Raw genomic sequence first — 10,529 nt, forward strand, 5'->3', positions numbered from 1 at the left:
TCGTTCACAAATTCCAAGCATTTACAGTCGCGGTGCTTGCTGTGGTGTTTTCTGTCTCGTCGAAATTCCAGAAAATAATGATTGATCTGTTTTAAAACGGATCCAGCAACAATGTTTAGCCACTCAATGCATAAATTTTTTAACACATTTGTACAAAGATGTGATTTAGTTACTTTTTCTTTGTTTGTTTACAGAAACTGCTATGAAATATCTAGGCCAAACTCTAGAAAAAGCCGAAAATAGGTCATAATTCAATGCTTGGATATTAATAACAGAATCTAAATATGGTAACCAATTTTTGATTTTATATAATCATTGATAATTTTTAACTATTTCAAAACCATACTCAGGGGCGGTCTGGCGTCAAAATCGCAGGGTGGCTAGAAAACTCAAGGGCCCGGTTTAGGGCTTGGCGGGAAAAATTGAGCCACACCCACTAAAAGTGTGGCTTAAAACAGGGTTAATTTACTTACTCGGGAATGAAATACCAATGCAACATGGAGGGCATTAAGCTCCCTCAGAAAAACTGCCATTGACATCAGAAAGGTCAGTCATGAGGCTACGTTCCCACATCATCGAGAGCGAGTTGGGCCGTTGGTGCATCGGCGCCAATCGCTCAACCTACCATATAGGGGTTACTAAGGGAAGTTACACAATAACCCCAAATATGATTGATAATTGGGAGGGAATGGACAGGAAAAGCCTCTTTTCCCCACTAATAGCCGATGCACCAGTCCTACCTAATAGCATCAGAAAACTCAAAGAAGCATAAAAGATGCCTAAAGGTATGAGAGGTTTCAACGATGCCATAAAGAAACTCAACACGCAAAGTTATACTGAAAAGGCATTTAACATAAAGAAACAAATTGAGGGAGGGAGGGCTGGGAAAATACAATATAACAGCCTAGTTGAATTGAATTGTACAGCATAGACCCACGCTATGCCAAAACCCTAAATACCCCTCGATTAACCAAGGGAATGAAAACGCCACGAAACACACATCTTACCCTAGTTATACAAATCAAATTCACAGGAGGCCGAAAGACGCATTGCCCATAAACTAGTAGAGCAGATACAAGAAAACCACGAGGAAGCGTGGAACAAGAAAACATAACGAAATAGTATTGACAACAATCTCATGCGATTTAGTTAACGCTCAAAAGCCCCTCGTGAAATTAACTCTGATTAAATTTCATTTAATCATCATTTGTCCAACCTTATTTCCAGAAGGGCCACTTTCAGAATAACGTAGTAACTGAGGGGCCACTTATATGTTTATCACTGCATTGTCTTTTTGGCCCCGTTCCGTTTCATATCGTCCCATTCCATTCCAATGAGTCGCTTAGGGGTTGCGCGCACGTGGGAACACTTTGAATGGTACAGTTAAGTGATACGAAAAGAGGAACAGTGTGTAATCGTTCCGTTCTTTTGTGAACAAGTGAACTGGTCCGAAAAACAGAATGATTACTAATTTTGCTTAATGCTTAATGCTTAATCGTTCATATGGGAATACTCATATGCGCATTGGTAAACTCTTGAAATTCTAGCACAAAAAGTAGAACGGAGCGATTGTCTTCCCGCGTGGCGAGAAGAAACAATTGGTACGTGATCGTTCCGTGTCCGTTTGAACAGTTCATTTCCCGTTTGTTCAATCATTTTGAGCGACATTGTAACAGTACGCAACCTTCCCGTGCGAACCGGGTATTAATCTGCTTCTGCGATCAATTTTAACAATTTTTGTTTGTGTTTGTATGTGCTCCTAAAAAGAAAAGTAGACCACGGCATGCTGACCTTTGTGGCGCAATCCGAACTGAAAAACCATATTTCCTTAGAGATTGTTGACAAGAACCTTCTAATTTATCAACATGTAAATGGCCTTCCAGCTTATCATAACATGAATGTTTAGTGTTATTATGCCTAGCAATGTTGTATTCCTTCCGCACTGCGATTCTTTCAGACAATCAAGCACATAACAACGTCATTTTACTGAGCTACGGAAAATTCGGTTGTCCGCGATAATTTTAAATTGCGTTTCCCAATTTCACATCTCTCCCTTTTCACGGCTTTTTAGAAACATGGCTTGTACCAATCTTGAACTTTTCAAACAAGCGCGGCGTGTTCATCGTTTGGGCACAGAATAAGGGGTTGGGTTCCCTGCGTTGAACTGGAAGTCGCCAAGTGTACTTGCGCGTAAGTGGATGCGCTTTTATTTGATCTCGTGAATAATATGAATAGATTTCTCTCTTACAATCTGAATAAATACAATGCAGTTCTTTATCAACTTGTACCCAAGCGCGGGCCACATTAGACAACATGACGGGCCACGCGTTGCACAAGCCTGGCTTAGAATACGATTGATTCAATAGAAATTGATAATAAAGCAATACGCTAAACAGCAGTAGTATATCGACTTTAATTCGTAAAATCGGACCCAATTGGATCCATACCTTTCCTCTCGTGTTAACAGGTTTTAAAATCCCATGTAGAGTTAAGAATCAAAATTAAAACTTATTTAAACTCTCAGAGTTTCAACTCTTTTCGAAGAAGTGCAAATGAATCAGCAAATTGACCAATGACTTGCTCCTAATCAAGTGGAAAGTTTTCTCTTCTTTTGAAATTATCAGTAGCGCTGAATAATCTTTCAAAGGAAACTTGGGTGCAGCTAAGTGTCATCAAGCATTTATACGCGTTGTAGAGGGAAGGGTATGCTGCTAGGTGCATGTTGTATTCACTAATTTTTTTATAGAAACCAGATCTCGGGCCGAGTCAGCCCAGATCAACCTTGGCTAGGTAACTTTGTGTTCGCACTACAGAAAATATTACTTGGGTTCACTCTACCCCCTACCCAGGCTGAAACAAGGTTCGATAGTATAGTGTAGACAGGACATTTGCCATTCATGACAGGGTCATACATAAATGATATCACCTATAATTTAAAGATTTTAAGGCCCCCTGCCCCCTGTGTCACCATCTCTCTGAACCCCTCAATTATATTGCCAATGACGTCACTTTTCACACTCCCCCCCTCCCCCAGCCCTTCGCTATACATTAATTTGAAAAGGAGAGCAAAGGAAAAATGCATAATTTCTTTTTTATCAAAAAAATTTTCAGATCTTTTGTTGCGAAAATTATATTTTTGATAAGTTGCGAACATTAAAACAACTCTGAAAGGTACATTCTTAAGCCTGCCTGTTTGGGACTTCTCCAGTTCCGAATTCCAGGAAAATCCTTTATTTATGCTTCTTTTTATGCAAATTTTCGTCCATAATTTTGATTCATATTTTATCTAAGTAATCAAAAAAATCAACAAAACTGATTTCTCTACGACGTTCGTTGCTTCAGTGTTCAGTTATACAAACTAACAACTCTTACAAATCTCAGCGCTTTTCAAAGATATGGTGAATTTTTTAGGCAGCTTCTGCGATCGGAGAAAAATAACTCACAGCGCTGACTTACAGCTAAAATTTAACTGTACCCAAGAGAGGAAAAGATTGAATGGTGTAACCTGTTGTTCAGATTGCATTGAGCATGTCGTGTCTACGCAAAATTGAACTGATAGAATGACTGATAATACTTTTAGAAAATTACAATATGAGTACAAGGAAGAAATAATGTTCAAAATACCTCGGAAAAATGGAACAAAATTCACTTGAACTCTTCGCTCGACGCTTAAAAATGAAAGCAAGTGAAATTATTTCCAATCGAAAGCCCGGTTTACACTACAAAAAGCTACCCGGGTTCAACCTGTGTTGAGTTCACCCAGGGTAAACTCTCTTCAATTTGTATTCTAAACGGAAAGTGGGTCTAAACTTGGTTTCGAGTCAGCCCGGATTGAGTCAACTGCCAACTCTGATTCTTTCTTGAATAATTTTGAAAGGTTTTCTGCCGAACGTTAAGTTTCTTTTCACTTACATTTTTTACATCCCCTTCCTTTCCCTTCCAGCTTTCTCCAATTGTTGCTACTAGACCAGACGGAGAATGAGGTAGGGGTAACCTTTACTAGATAATGTTTTTCCGGTGCAAAATTTTGTGCTGAATAATAAAATCTTTAGTAAACTTACGGTACCCGCTGCGTTTACCATATATGGGCATTTTTCGAACCGGGGGTATGGTAATCAATTATTTCGCAAAAACATATCTTTCTCGGTGTTGAACATCATAGGAATCGGGGGGGCTAAGATTGTGAAGACGGGGGTTACATCAGGTGTTTGATTGCCTGAAATGTTGCTAAAAGTACAAAAGGGATCGTACCTGCGCTTCATAAAAAGTCTTCATCACTGTCACTAGATTCTTCATCCTCGCTTTCATCGCTGCTCTCATTATTGCTCCCTTCTTAAGCGAAAATTTGCTCTACCTCTTCAGGGAAAGCAGCATTTATCCAGACTATTTTTCCGTCTGCAGACCATCCGTTTTGCCCAATATCTGCAAAGTCAATGTTCGCTTGTAGGCCGGACCTCCACACTTCTGCGATGTAGTTCGATTGCTGGCAATGCAAATGCAATAATTGTCGATATGGAGGCAGCAAAGACGAATCTTGAATCTTTCCTTTCTTTTCATAAACATTCTTAAAGATCTCGTAACGAACTGCATTTACGTATTTCTTTTTTCTTTTCAAAAATGCTACAGACATTTTTGGACAGACAAAGCTGGAAAATGTCTTCTTGCGGCTATCACAGATTCCTGCTTTGTTCACAAAATGTGAATTTTCCTCTTCACTTCGATATAGAGTTCATGTATTGTAATTCTCGTATAACCATCGGAAAGACTCTCTTATCAAAACTTAAACAAATCGAAATTCCCAGAACCAAAAGCAAAACATCTCCTGTAAATGTCAGCATTGTTGTAAATTTCGTAATTTGATCTTGTCGAAGATAAAACATTCAGTAATATTTTATCAGTTGACCTATGATGCTCGAGGCATCTAGCAGAAGCGCACTTAATTCCATCGCGGGGGCCCCTTAGTTATGATAAACAACACCTTAATCTCAGGAAAAACATTTTGGGCTTTTGGTGCATCAGCCCTTGATAGGGGTGCTCAAGCACCCGTAGAATTGAAGTAGCTCATTGGCCGAGAGTGTGGTTTGATGGACAAGTAAAAAAATTGGTTCCAGGGCAGCTCGACATGAAATTTCTAGCTATTTATAGTTTAAAGCAGATACAGTTTATGCTAACTAACGCATGTCATCAGTTTACTGGAAAATACATTTACATCATCTAAAAGGATTCAAGACGTTTTTCAGAGATTAGAGAAAATGCATTGAATGTTATATCTCCGAAAATTCTGACCGGTGCTCAAGCACCCATAGATCCCCTCTAGATCCGCCTCTGAGTTATGATAAACAACACCCTAATCTCAGGAAAAACATGTTGGGCTTTTGGTGCATCAGCCCTTGTCTTGCCTGAGCAATGACGCAATTTTATGGTCGGTGTTAGATTCCAGGGAAAAAACTGCCTCAGTTTTTTACCCCGATAATCAGACTGATACACCTGTCACACAATCGAATGACTGTGAGAAAAAGTGAGACAGGAGAAGGCAGAAGGAAGTATGTAACGGAATATAAGCAGGAGGAGAAGTAAGTACAAGGGGACAGGGATGGGAGGGGAAAACGCGTACTATCAAACGCGTGAGTCTTGCTGCAAATTATGACATGACCCTAGCTGCATCACTGTACTTAAACAAATATGCCAGGAAAAGACCACCTAGAAAATACCACAAGGTGATTAGCAAATAGCTAAGGTAACATGATATCCACAGCCTACTAAGGATATACGTGTGGGACCACCCGATTCTAGAAAAGGGGAATCTGCGCACTTTCCCCGCGGGTATTAACTCGAGTTAAACTCATTAATTCCCATTCAACTTAACTAAAAGAAAGATAAAGAGCCTAATAAAACTTTTTTGTTTTACTGTCCAGACAAAACATGAGACAGTGACGTTTACAAGAGATAAATGACTATGTTTCTATTCAGGTTTTGTAGCTTCTGTTTGTTTTGATGCTGTTTTGAAATGTTATTGTTGATTGTGTATATTATCGTCTATCTGTTTGTGATTTCTCCTTCATGGCCTATACACGTGTTCGAAATTCGGGCAATTTCCTCGCTACACTTGCATGGCTAAGATACCTGGAGTTTGCAGGGGTTTGCACTGATTGCAACAACAAAAATTTCCTATAAAAAATATGATTATAAATGTGCAGTATTGAAAATTCTTAAAAATGTGCAGTATTGAAAATTTCTTAAAATAGGCCCTGGCTCTTTCCTTGGACGATCAAATATCCCTTAATAGTTAAGTCTGCTCTAGGAATAATAAAGGATAAAATTTTTTAAACGTCCTGTGACAGGCTATTTAATTTTGCATTTCAACTAAGAACTCAAAGACATCTTGATTTTATATTTTAAGCGCTAAAACTTCTGCGTTTTGTACTAAAAAATTTTTTTTTCCAACAAAGGAATGGCATGAGGATCCCTTAGAACCCATTTTTCCAAATGATGTTGTCAGATATCTTTCTGAAAAGTCAATAGTTTTATAAGCACATCTGCAATGCCTGACCATAATTACGCATAATTATACGGGCATCATACTAGGCTAGTAGGAGCTAAAACCCCTCTTTATTTTTTCAAAGAAACGCTTTAAAACTTTCAAAAATTCATAAATTACCGTTTGATGAGAATGAAGTCATTATTTTGCTAATTTTCAGAAGATTGCGTGTTTAATCGAAAATAATCTCGTCTCCTACGCTGGAAAGAGAAATTGCTTTCTCTGTAAAATCTTAGAAGATAGTGTCGCGCTAGCTGAAAAATGGCTTTAGGCTTTGGGCTTTAGTCTAACTTTTAAAATCTGCAAACCACTTTACATCATTTGACACCTAAATATTTTGCCACCCTTTCAGAGTTTCAAATATAGTCAATTTGACTGAGAATCTTCTTCCCAAAGCAAATTGTGGAAAGAAAAGACATTAAATTTCTGTATTTTCTTAATTTCCAAATAGCGTGAATTAAATTATTTTTCCGGGGACAACAGGGATGGCGCCACCGGGGGTGAGAAATTTTAAACGATTTCGCCACTTTCATAGCTTCCACTTCGTGATTTTTTTTAATTTTTTTTAATTGTTTGATTTTTTTCAGTTTTTTTTCATTTTTTGAACTGGAATTACCACAGCGAAAATGGTGTTATATTAGATCTTTGTTGGTGGTTCAATCACTGTCGGCACTCTAACATTACAGCCCCCCCCCCCAGCATTTCTTCTCTGGCGCCATCCCTGGGGAAGTCTCCGTTTGGCTTGCAATATAATTCCCCATTCCGTCATACATTCCATGAGATTTTAAGAATGAATTATGACATAAATATACAAATTAGATAACTGGCTAAGCTCGAAACGTCGTTTGCTAATTCGTTAATTTTTTCAAGTAAAATTTCTAGTTTAATTGAATTATCACATAGTTTGCAGTAAACTGATTCCCAGCAACACAAATTTGAGAAACACTTTGCTTACCCGACATCTGTCCTGGCCGTGTGCAAATTTTTGAGCCATTCGATTAGTTCCTTGGGTATAAAACTAGCTTTTTCGTACCTGTATGTAGAAGAGTTGTAAGTCCGTAGATCACGGAATTTTACTGATCGCACTTGCAAGGTACACTCGTAAACAACAATGAAATCCGGGTCAAGGCACTTGAAGCTTAAGATGAATAAGCCTGTTTGAATAAACACAGTCATACATTGGATACATGGATGTGCCATGCGATATTGTAAATGAGAAATGCGACCACAACCGCAAAGCAACGATAATCGGTCAAGAGATTTTCAGACCTCAAATAGTAGTTTGATAAAGAAGTTATGGAAACTTCCGTTTACATGGACTTTTTTGCATTTTCAAAACTTCTGCTAGTTTCAAACATGGTTATAATTGTGTGCCTTAAAAGTTCGGCTCTAGAAAGTAAAGAAATCGAAAAATGCTTTGTCCATCCAGAAAACGTTTACCGTAACCTTAAAGTCTAATAGAAAGCACAAGTGGTGCGAAAAGATGCAGAAAAAATTGGCGTCTTTCTCAATTCGCAGCCTTATTCCGCATGCGCAGTAGAAAATTTAACCAGGCTCAACCCTCTTTCGCGTTAACAATACATTACTTCAAACCAATTGAAATACCGGGCCGAGTCATTCCGGGCCGAGTCAGCCCGGGCCGAGTCATTCCGGGCCGAGTCAGCCCGGGCCGAGTCAGCCCGGGCCGAGTCAGCCCAGGCCGAGTCAGCCCGGGCCGAGTCAGCCCGGGCCGAGTCAGCCCGGGCCGAGTCAGCCCGGGCCGAGTCAGCCCGGGCCGAGTCAGCCCGGGCCGAGTCAGCCCGGGCCGAGTCAGCCCGGGCCGAGTCAGCCCGGGCCGAGTCAGCCCGGGCCGAGTCAGCCCGGGCCGAGTCAGCCTGGGCCGAGTCAGCCCGGGCCGAGTCAGCCCGGGCCGAGTCAGCCCGGGCCGAGTCAGCCCGGGCCGAGTCAGCCCGGGCCGAGTCAGCCCGGGCCGAGTCAGCCCAGGCCGAGTCAGCCCGGGCCGAGTCAGCCCGGGCCGAGTCATTCCGGGCCGAGTCATTCCGGGCCGAGTCATTCCGGGCCGAGTCATTCCGGGCCGAGTCAGCCCGGGCCGAGTCAGCCCGGGCCGAGTCAGCCCGGGCCGAGTCAGCCCGGGCCGAGTCAGCCCGGGCCGAGTCAGCCCGGGCCGAGTCAGCCCGGGCCGAGTCAGCCCGGGCCGAGTCAGCCCGGGCCGAGTCAGCCCGGGCCGAGTCAGCCCGGGCCGAGTCAGCCCGGGCCGAGTCATTCCGGGCCGAGTCAGCCCGGGCCGAGTCATTCCGGGCCGAGTCATTCCGGGCCGAGTCAGCCCGGGCCGAGTCAGCCCGGGCCGAGTCAGCCCGGGCCGAGTCAGCCCAGGCCGAGTCAGCCCTGGCCGAGTCAGCCCTGGCCCAGTCAGCCCAGGCCGAATCAGCCCTGGCCCAGTCAGCCCTGGCCCAGTCAGCCCTGGCCGAGGCAACCCAGGCCGAGGCAACCCAGGCCGAGGCAACCCAGGCCGAGGCAACCCAGGCCGAGGCAACCCAGGCCGAGGCAACCCAGGCCGAGGCAACCCAGGCCGAGGCAACCCAGGCCGAGGCAACCCAGGCCGGGGCAACCCAGGCCGAGGCAACCCAGGCCGGGGCAACCCAGGCCGGGGCAACCCAGGCCGGGGCAACCTAGGCCTTCGCTATTTCCAATCGAAAGCCCGGTTTACACTACAAAAAGCTACCTGGGTTCAACCTGTGTTGAGTTGTTGGAAATTCCCCAACCTTTCGAGTTCTTTCGCAATAAAAAACTAATTTGGTAAAAGCATCAAACGACTTTCATGCGAATTCAAACGTAGCATTTTACAACTTTACTGAAATAGGATATGCGATATGACTTTGACCTGATTATGAGATTCTTGTGGTACTGTCTATAAACAACAAAACAAGTTTGAATAACAGAACAAAAAATGCGGGTTAAAGGTCCTCTAATATTTTAAACAGAGTTCACCCAGGGTGAACTCTCTTCAATTTGTATTTTAAACGGAAAGTTGGTATAAACTTGGTTTCCAAACGCAATTGTGAGTCAGCCCGGATTGAGTCAACTGCCAACTCTGATTCTTTCTTGAATAATTTTGAAAGGTTTTCTGCCGAACGTTACATTTCTTTTCACTTCCATTTTTTACCTCCCTTTCCTTTCTCTTCATGCTTTCTCTAATTGTTTCTACTGATTTCCTTCTCATTTCTTCAGCTTTTTCCATTTCTGCTGTTTGTTTTTCTTTAACTTGCTAGGATGCTGCTTGCTGATCAGCAATTGCTGCATCAAAATCTCCCTTATCTTGCAAGGAGAACATGTTTTTCTGTGTGCTCAGGATTAATTCCACTTGCACTTTTTTCTCTTCTATTTTTGGACTTTTTGTTGGTGAAAATATTCTGGAAGCGATCTATCACTGCTTTGTAGGGATACACCAAATTTTGGCCTTTCTACCTGCGAAAAATTATCCACAGTTTTTCCCCCACCCATTGCTCCTCAGCCCACCAGGACACGGCGAAATTTTCCGGTACGCCCTTGCTTTGAGTTATATTTTTCAAAAAACTTGAAAGCTTTTTTAAGGCAGTTATCAATATTCGCACAGAACTAAAATTGATTACAACCAGCAATTGACCTCTCGAAAGAACGTTTGCATAAAAAGTTCGTCGTGGTTATGGTTTCGGCGTCATAGATTTTACAGCTTAGTTAGCTTCACCATTAGATTGAGAAAAACTATATCAATGATTATCAAATTTCCACCAGTTTTTCCTAGTTCCAGGTAATTGTATAATTTATTGAATGGTTTTCCGAAAACTTCAAAAACGCCCAAGACTTGTGATTAACAAAGACTTATGACCAGCGCAAATTAGTTTCTTCACTTGTGACTAATGCGAATTATTTCAAATGCCTGATATCGAAAAGCTGAGAGGGTTCTCACTTTTGAATCATTAACTGAGTAAAATCCTATGTCCTTTCCATTCAG

This window comes from Rhopilema esculentum, chromosome 4, assembly GCF_057945365.1.
Source record: "Rhopilema esculentum isolate cy_ngs chromosome 4, ASM5794536v1, whole genome shotgun sequence".
Lineage (NCBI taxonomy): Eukaryota > Metazoa > Cnidaria > Scyphozoa > Rhizostomeae > Rhizostomatidae > Rhopilema > Rhopilema esculentum.